This window comes from Vespa velutina, chromosome 17 (assembly GCF_912470025.1).
Source record: "Vespa velutina chromosome 17, iVesVel2.1, whole genome shotgun sequence".
Classification (NCBI taxonomy): domain Eukaryota; kingdom Metazoa; phylum Arthropoda; class Insecta; order Hymenoptera; family Vespidae; genus Vespa; species Vespa velutina.
This window is the reverse complement of record NC_062204.1, coordinates 3,158,361-3,165,860: the sequence shown is the minus strand read 5'-3', so window position 1 is coordinate 3,165,860 and position 7,500 is coordinate 3,158,361. Positions and strand designations below refer to the sequence as shown.

The 7,500-nt window shown below is 38.0% G+C and overlaps 1 protein-coding gene across 10 annotated transcripts in view; it reads right to left on the bottom strand.

Moving 5' to 3' along the window:
* Window positions 1-7,500, bottom strand: part of LOC124955272 (lachesin) — a 141,165-nt gene that overhangs the window by 111,603 nt on the left and 22,062 nt on the right. For 7 of the 10 annotated variants that reach the window (XR_007102817.1, XM_047509457.1, XM_047509456.1 and 4 more), the window contains exon 3: window positions 575-788. The gene's annotated coding sequence lies outside the window, so the exon portion shown is untranslated. Of the gene's footprint in view, window positions 1-574; window positions 895-1,040; window positions 1,380-7,500 lie in introns of those variants that run through there. The other 3 variants (XM_047509459.1, XM_047509455.1, XM_047509458.1) reach the window with 3 other exon arrangements.

Below are 7,500 nucleotides of genomic sequence, written 5' to 3'. Positions count from 1 at the left end.
GCCATTAGACGTTTTTGCAAGTAATAAAGTTTCCACGCGGTGCAACGCTAATGAGGGTCCAAAGCAGAGGGAAAACGTAAGTTCTGCGGTCTTCCATGCATATACATGTATGTACAGTTGGGAATAATCGTATTTTGCATCTTACTCATGTCCTATTTCCCTCTCTCTCTCTCTCTCTCTCTCTCTCTCTCTCTCTCTCTTTCTCTCCCTTTCTCCACTCATTTTCAATCTTCTCCTCTATCTCCTTTGTAATTGAATCGATGAAAAGACGTGAAAAGATGATTCGTAAGCTGATTTTATGAGCTTCCCATGAAAACTTAATTATAACGCTCGTAAATGAATGAAAGGACGACGAAATTCCACTTGTCGTGCCCGGCCAGACAGAAATTAAATCTCAACGGTGTGAAGAGATAAAAGCACCAAGAAGGAAAATTTATAAAGAACAGAATAGAGTTCTCTCCTTTCTCGTCCTGAGCAATCGGTTTTCCCAACGATAGATACCATCACAGTGAATGATAACAACATGTATATATATATATATACTAATTAAAATGCAGTTTATAAAGATGCTTACCTCGCTCAGACGTCTATTGTATCCAGGAAAATCCTTACATCCGACACAACCGAAGTACCAAGGTGGTGATCCTTTGAGATACGTTAGGTCCTGCTGATACATTCGACACGCTTCAACATAACCGCAGGGGTCAATCTTGTAACAGCACCGCACAAAACACACGCGGACGGGGATCGATTGGTAAAGCTTCACACGTTGGAGAACACACCTCTAACTGAAGGCAAACAAAATAAAGTAAATACTGTTAAAAAGAAAACGAATAAGAGTCAACAATTGGTACGGCTCATCGGTGTTTTTTGTAGTCTTTATCGAACAATCGACTAAAATATATATATATATATATATGTGCGTGTGTATAAATATATATATATAAGTATGTGTATTTATTTATATATATATATATATATATAATATATACATATATATATAAATATATATGGATGCAAATACAAATAAATATATTCACGCTATTCAATTATACATCGTGTCTTAAAAGTTCATCGAAATCTCTTTGGCATATATTTGGATCAATCGAAAGAATTAAGAGATCGATAACGATTGAACGATATCTATCGATCGACGTATATCAAAAATCTTTAGATTTTTTTTCACGAAGCATCATTTCCGATAAGAACACTATCTCGACGAACGGATCTTTCCTTTTTGTTCTGTTGTATAATGATTAGGAAAAGAAATGAAAAAAAACAAAGGATCAAATAATAATAGAGTGTCACGTGGGGAGGATTCGTCGAGTTTAAAAACGAAGAAAAGAACGGACGTGTGTCAACGTTCGCGTGATAACGGTTCGGCGATCCGTCGAGAACTGCGTTCTTCAGGTCTCCCCACCAAAAGCCTTGGGGGCAGGACGCAAGCCGGCGTCGGTCTGGCATCACGACGCGCGACGTCGCTCCGCCTCCACGTGCGAGCAAGCAGCCACCCTCGCACGTTTCCACCCCTCGACACTTGGACGATTCTTTGAAACGAAACGGAACCTCGCTACCGACATCGACGTCTTGCGTCTTTTCTATCTTCGTCTGTATTCCTTTCCCAAGTCAGTCGATCCTATCGGAGAATCCTTCGAGACAATGACAAAGTCTATCGCTTTATAATGCTAAAGGAAACGAAACATATTTACAAACAAATAAACACACAAAAAAAAAAGAAAAAGAAAAAGAAAATAAGTCCCTTTATAATATTAACCTTTTTCACGAGTACTGCGAGGAGAATGAATAATGTAAACTGCTGGAGAAAGAGAGAGAGGGAGAGAAAAGAAAAAAAAAGAAAAAGTAAAGTGTAGAGGAAGTGCGAGAAGTTGATTAGAGTACAGTAGCTAGAAGTTTAATTAATTTTTCCTGGATACTAAAAGCGATCTGACTTTAACAGTCGGAGAATGATAATAAAAATTCTAACAAACTTCTGCGGTTAACTCTTTGTCAGGGTAAAAAATGCGAGGAAAACAAGAGGGGGGTAGGGGAGGGAGGGGAGGAGAGGAAGAAAAAAAATTAAAAAGAAAAAAGGAGAAAGAGAGGTAGGGGGGGGGGGAGAGGGAAGAGAATAAAAAAAAAAAAAGAAAAAAGAAAGAAAGAAAGAACAAAAAAGAAAACGCGAAGATAAGAATTATTATACGACACTTCGAGGACGGTGAGTGCCGCGATCGTTTTGTCCAATAAAAAAGAATAAATAAAGAGGGTGGTGGGTGGGATGGTATCTCCATTTCGACCACACCCAGATCATTTGCATCTTATTCCACCGTTTATATCGGTTTAATTAACGAAGTGGAACGTTCCCCGTTCTGCTGATTTCACACGTACATTTTACTACTAGTTTTTATCTCCTTCTCTCTCTCTCTCTCTCTCTCTTTCTCCCTTCCTTTCTGCTCCTCTATCTCCTTTTCTCCTCTCCTGTCGAAGCACGTTAAACGTCGGAAAAACTTGTGGCCTTCTTCCATGACGTCTCTATGAAGCCTTTAACCTTATCTAAAATCTTTAATAAAGAACGATGTAAGACGGGCAAGACGATCGCGAGAAATGGACACGCGACTCTTACGTAAGCTGTCTCCTCGCTAAAAGCGAGTTTTCATGAAGTTACATCTATACAGGGTGTTCCTAAAAGTACATCGATATTAATATCGACGATATGAAATAAATATAATATGAAAACAAATATTATAAATATAAATATTATTATTATTATTATTATTATTATTATTATTATTATTATTATTATCGAATGTAAAGGATCATATATATATATATATTCATACTGAATAATATTAAGAATGTTTCTGGATAAAATAGATTCAAAAAAGATTGTATAAAATCTGTGAAAGAACTTTTAAAGAGTTCGATCGTGAACACTAATGTAACATCTTGTAGATACATACATACATGCATGCATCATAAATAAATACATATATACATATGTACATAACTATGTAGATCGTTTCTCGACGACCTTGAAATAATCGGATGAGAATCAGAGTTCTCGGTGGAAACATTATCGGTTCCGTCACTGTCAACGGGAATTAGATTTTAAAGTGTTTTTAGGGGATGAAGGAAGGGAGCGAGAAGAAGAGGAGGAAGGGGAGGAAGAGAGAAAGAGAGAGAGAGAGAGAGAGAGGAGTTGGCAAGACTTTAAGAAGCGAGAAGCGGAGAGACTCAAAAAATGTCGATCCTCTGATAACCGAGACGGCAAGGGAGGGATTGAACGACGGATAATATTTGAGTTGTCGAAGGCCATCAAGTTGGAGAACAGGTAGTAGTAGTAGTAGTAGTAGTAGTAGTAGGGGAGGATGGGAGTGAAACGATCGGACGAGACGAGGATGAAGGTCGTAGGTTAAGTAAGTGGTTAAGAGGATGGCGCTCCTAGGTAATGGAATAAAAACACTCGACACCTCCGTGTCGACGCTTTGACTTTTTCTCTTTTTCGTGAAAATGCCGCCGACGCCAAGTCCGAAGTTTCGTTGGAAAACATTCCCCCCCGCCCTTTTTTTTCTTTTCTTATTCTTTTTTTTTTTCTCAGATACCGAGCAACCTTAACGTCATTGTTATTTTTTTTCCCTTCTTCTTCTTCTTCTTCCTCTTCTTCTTCCTTTCGAACGTCAAACAAAATAATTGAAATAGGGTGTTCGCGTAAAATTTTTATTCGTTCGCTTAGAAAAAAGAAAAATAAAAGAAATGGAAAAAAGAGGAAAGAAAAATACAAAAAAAAAAAATTATAAAAGATAGAAAGGCATAAATAAAAAAAAAAAAAAAAAAAAAGAAAACGAAGGGTCTCTGATAATCATGGATTATGCTTTATGTATACGAGAGTATGCGAGGAGGAGGAGGACGAGAAGGAGGAGAAGGGGAGGATGGTATACGTGGCGAATAAAGGATCGATCAGTAGATGATAAGGACTCATCCACGCCCTTCCACTAACCCAACTTGATATACACTTTTTGATGCATACGCTCGTACCCTCGTGTTTATGTTAATGTAATTTTGTGCTCCGACAGTGGGGCGCCGGAGCACTGAAATAACGACTAACGCCATGCAGATAAATCGTTTCTGCATACGCATGTGATATGCATGTTTTAGCGAGGAGGAGAAGAGAGAGAGAAAGGAAGACAGAGAGAGAGAGAGAGAGAGAGAGAGAGACAGAGAGAGAGAGGGAAGAGAGGAAGGGAGGGCAAAATGAAACGAGACGAATCAGCAGAGTACCACAAGGACACCACCGTAGCAATTTGATCGCTTTCTCGTCCTTAAATAATATCTGCACAAGATACGAAACAGGAGCACAACGTGTATCTACGAGAGCAAGCTTTGCATGTATTTTAACGTCCTTTCGTTTCTCTAAAGAAGATAGTTTATCTAAACGTAATAGGATAACGTATTACGCAGGCACTAGACAGCAGACATACATATGTGAAAGAGAATACGTATATACCGAAAAGGATTAAAGGTTATACTAGAAATGAACGAATACACACACGGCGAGCGTAGAAATGCATAAAAACTTTTACAAAGGCATTTACCCGGAGTACGCGCCGCAAACTCAACGCTTGTCCCGGCTCGTCCTTTATTATTTATCTCTCTAACTTTATTTCCGCGTGTTTGCCTACAGCCCGGGAACGATGAAACTGGATTTTTTTTTCTTTTCTTTCCTTTTTTTCTGTTTTTTTTCTGTTTTTTTTTTTTTTTTTTTTTTTTTTTTTTTTTTTTTTTTAATCCGTTTGTCAAACCTATCGAATATAATTTTTCTTAACTCGTCTCTAACAAAACAAACGCGCATGACTATTATTATCCTCTAAACTCTTTCTTTCTTTCTTTCTTTCTTTCTTTCTTTCTTTCTTTCTTTCTTTCTTTCTTTCTTTCTTTCTTTCTTTCTTTTTGTTATTCTGTCGTTGGCGTCGTTGTTCCTCTCATCAAATTTATCGAAAACGTTCGATATGATATATATAAGTGAAAGAAAAAAATTCATCGAAACACTTTTGGCCAACAATTCGCGATGATCGATAAATCAAACAACGCGGAAAGGTCGTAGATACGACTGTATAGGACCAGTATACACATTGGTCGGTCAAAGGCTCTTGTTGTCCTTTTGTTTTTCTCCGTAACGCAGGTTTTGAAAACAGGGCTTTTGCTGATTGGCACTGACCGGCGACGCGTTCTCTCGGGTCACCGTGAAAAGTTAAGCTGGCTAATGGAAATTTGTTCCCCATACCGAACATACGTCGAGCCGTATGACATATCACCTCTATCCTCCTCTCCCTCACCCTCTCCCTCTTTTCTCGTTACACGTACATACACGAACAGGAGCGCGCGCGCACATACACCATATGCATACACAGACACGCAGAGATACACATAGAGACACACATATAGACGCATATACACGCGCATCATTCTTTTCTTTCTCCCTCTCGTTGGCTGAACATTCCGCGGGAACATTCCAAATTTTTTCATCAGCACCTACACGCATACAGGTCGCATCAACACCACTCAAGCTCATGTATATATGCATTTCGATTACGGAGGAATATTCGACAAAATAGGAGCGAGGATAACACTAGGTTGTAGGTAATACGAGAAAGAACCAACGAAAGTCCTTCTCGAGAGCAAATGTATCCAATTGCAATTCGCCGAGCCCGATTAGATATTATTTTGGCCTAACGTGTCATACGATCTCACTCACATTTCCGTTCTTTCTTTCTTTCTTTCTTTCTATCTATCTATCTATCTATCTCTATCTCTCTCTCCCTCTCCTTCTCCTTCTCTTTCTTTCATTCTTCCATTCTTTTTCTCATTCGCTTCAAGGCGTTTATACGAGCAAGATGAATATTTCGTTAGGTATTACTAATATTCGAGCCAGTATAAACGACGATCCTTGCTTATCGAAATTGAAGATAACAAAAAAGGAAATATTCAAAAGAAATAAATTGCAGTTTAAGTCGTGCTTGCATTATCTATCTCTCATTTGATATACACAAGAACGATCGTACGATCGATATTTTAATTATTTAAAAACAATAGCAACGAAATGAGAAAAAAAAAAAAAAAAAATATCCGAAGAGTTTCTCACAGGGTTATCGTAAAACAGAAAACTTGAAATTTTCGATAGGCAGTTTCGTCCGATACCTTCGAAACGATGGAATAGAAAAAAGATTCCTTTTCACTTGACACACATATACACAAGCGCGCGAACACACACACACACACACACACACACACATGTACACATACATACATACATACATACATACATACATACATACATACATACATACATACATACTGCGAAAGATATCGACGTTATAAAAAGCGTTTATAAAGCGCAAACATTTAACGAAGAATTCAACGGTCCATTTCGAGCCGCTTCCGAACGATAGATAGATACCCCATCGATATGCATTCGTGATGACAGACCCGATGCATATACATACGTGAATGGTGAAATATTGATGAACGTATATGCATATGCCGAGAGGGCCGACTTCTTTCTCCTCGCCACGTTCTCTCTGTCTATCTATCTAACTCTTTCTCTCTCTCTCTCTCTCTCTCTCTTTCTCTTTCTGTGTGTGTGTGTGTGTGTGTGTATGTGTATGTATGTATATGTGTTTCCTATCGTGCGTTTCTCTTTCATCGCTATCACCGACAATCAATCCGCCGTGATCGAGTGCGTTCCCGTTAAATGCGTCCTATGCAAATGCTACTCGAGGGCATGATTTACAAGCTAATCTACCGGATATACACACACGATGCAACAAGTATCGAACTTTATTGAATCTTGCATGAATAATTTGTAATGTGGCGTACGGGTCTACGGTATATGAATACGAAATATCAAAAGATGTCGACAGAGGATCCTTCTCTCTCTCTCTCTCTCTCTCTCTCTCTCTCTCTCACTCTCTCTCTTTCTCTATCTCTTTCTCTCTGATGCATATATCGCAACTATATTTATACGTTATAACTTTATAGACATTCCCGAACGATTTATCGTGAATTTTAATAAGAAATACGTACAACGCAATATAATTTTATTATTTTTATACTTTATTCCATCGTATGCAATTATTGTTTAAAATAAAATTAAATGCAATCGCAAATACTTAACGAACTAAACGAACATCTGTAGATACAACAACTAGTTCGTAACGTATAGAGAAGATGATAACAAATACCTATGACCTATTACGTGAAATAAGAGAAAGAATAGCTCTACCTCGTGAAATAATAGAAAACGTAAACGTTTAAAGAAATCTATGTGTGTACATGTACAATATATATATATATATATGTGTGTACATATATATACATAGATACATACACATAGAGATGCGTGTACGCGCGTTAACGCGTATTCTAGGGAGTTGAGAGAATGTGAGACGAGAAAAAGAGAGAGAGAGAGAGAGAGAGAGAGAGGAGTATCACAGGGCATCACAGAAG